Source organism: Chrysemys picta, chromosome 1, assembly GCF_011386835.1.
Source record: "Chrysemys picta bellii isolate R12L10 chromosome 1, ASM1138683v2, whole genome shotgun sequence".
Taxonomy (NCBI): Eukaryota; Metazoa; Chordata; order Testudines; family Emydidae; genus Chrysemys; species Chrysemys picta.
The window spans coordinates 350,596,307-350,598,596 of record NC_088791.1 but is presented as its reverse complement, the minus strand read 5'-3'; the positions used below and the strand labels follow the sequence as shown (position 1 = coordinate 350,598,596).

At 50.6% G+C, this 2,290-nt stretch overlaps 1 pseudogene; it reads left to right on the top strand.

Annotated features, from left to right (window-relative positions):
- Positions 1–900: 900 nt before the first annotated feature.
- Positions 901–1,643, top strand: LOC135984281 (olfactory receptor 51L1-like; annotated as a pseudogene).
- The last annotated feature ends 647 nt before the right edge of the window (positions 1,644–2,290 follow it).

Here is a 2,290-nt window from a genome sequence, read left to right as displayed (position 1 = left end):
TTGACTTTGACTGGGGCAACTTCACTATCCCCAAAGGGAGTCTCACAATCGCATCTGAGGGCAGAACTGGGAGAATCCATGTTTATTTTTGGTGATCTGGGTAAACGTCAATCAGGCTGAGGCAGAGTTTGTGAGAGCAACGTACACTGGAAGAGAGAGGATGGTCTCAGGGTGAAGGCTATTGAGTGCTGCCCTGGAGAATTGGATCGGATCCCTGCCTCTGCCACAGACTGACTGTGTGATACTGGGCAAGTCACTTAAACCGAACGTGTCACTAATTGTGTGATCCTCATATCCTGGGTGCAGAGGCACTGAACACTCATTGGTGCCACTGGGGACTGTGTTTTGAACATACGACGCGCTGCCTAACGCTAAGTACTCTGAAGATTCCAGTCCTGGCGTCTCAGCTTGGCCATGCTGAAGTAGGGGACACTTTTTACCTTGATCTCCCTGTGCCTCATTTCCCCAATCTCTACAATGGACATAATAATTGGAAAACAAATTAATTCCTCTGTCTTCAGTACAGGGTTTGAATAAAGCCAGAGGCCACATGGTCCACGCTATGCACTGAATGAGGCAGAGGTCCTGTGGCTAAATTCTACGTGGCCTGTAATAACAAACTGTCTCATGAGGGATACACACAAAGAGGTCTGGCAGGCAGTCTTAATTCTGTCATGCCCTAACTTTTAAGTGCTTGACTTTGTAACCTTAATAATGTTCTTTTAATGTAGTATTTTGGTAGATGACCTACAAATGGATTATGCTGCTGTTATTACAGGTGTTGTTTGGACCTACAGAGGACACTGAATGCATGAGACATCAGCGATGAGTCAGACTGGCTTCAGCCACTTGGCCTGAATCCTCACAGGAATTCCAGGGCTGCAGCATGTCTATTATTGGATGGCTTTCCCTCTGGGCTCAGTGAACTACATCATGCTCTCTGTCATATGGCTGGACCACAGTCTCCTCATCCCAATGTTCTATTTCCTTTCGACGCTGGCATTGGCAGACTTGGGCTTATCTGTCTCCACCTTGCCCACCATGCTGAGCATCTTCTGGTTGGATTCCAGCTCCATCCATTTCAATGCCTGCGTTACCCAGATGTACTTCATCCAGCCTTCTCCACCGCGGAGTCTGGGGTCCTGGGTCGCCATGGCGTTTGACTGCTTTGTGGCCATATGCAACCCTCCGAGATATGCCTCCGTCTTGACAAATGCCAGGAGCAAAAGGCAGGGGCGGCGATTCTATTGCGGGCAGTCTGTGTGATGCTGCCAGTTGTCTTCCTCATTAAAAGGCTTCCCTTCTGCCTGCACTCGGATGTGCGGACGTTGGCCCATGGGGACAAAACAGGTCAACAGGTCAACTTGTACGGTCTGACTGCCACGGTACTGACCAAGGGATTGGATTCCTTGTCTATCCACCCATCATATGTCATGATCCTGAAGGCCGTCCTGAGCACTGCCTCCTGGGAAGAGCACATCAAGGCATTCAGCACCTGCATCTCTTACACCTGCTGCACCATCTACATCCCACTCATTGGGTTGTTCATAATACACAGGTTTGGGAGGCACCTGTCCCCCTTCACGCACATGCTCCTGGCCGATGCCTACCTGCTGGTGCCCCCCTCCCCCATTGCGTCCTGAACCCCATCATCGACAGCTTGAAAACCGAGCAGATCCGTCGGAGGATTCTGGGAATTATTCATCGGAGAAGAGTCCAATCAGCAAACCCCTTCTAGTGGGGCGTGGCTCCCTGGATCAGCTGCCTCGTGCCCCACAGAGATCCAGGGAATTCTGCAGGGCTGTCCCAGCGGATTGGCTGTACTGAGGGAAGTTTGTTAGGACACAGCCAAGTTCCTGGCATCTTCCCTTCCCCACTCCAGAGCATAAACCTAAGGCCCAAATGAGGTTTTCTTGGATATCACCCCAGCCTACCCCACCCCAGGTGCCAAGCTTCCAAGTTGGGGACAGAACCTAGATCCCCCAATTCCCAGCCTAGCCCCCTAACCATCAGACCATCTTTATACAGCACAGCACACACAGGGTCACAGGGAAGCAGAGTCCACCACAATGTTGTCCTCGGAAGGAAGGGGCTACTGCAGTGCATGTGATCAAAGAGTGCAAAGAGATCCTGGAGTCATTGTGGATAGTTCTCTGAAAACATCCACTCAATGTGCAGCGGCAGTCAACAAAGCAAACAGAGCGCTGCGCATCATTAAGAAAGTGATAGATAATAGGCCAGAAAATATCATGTTGCCTCTCTAGAAACCCATGGGACACCCACACCTTGA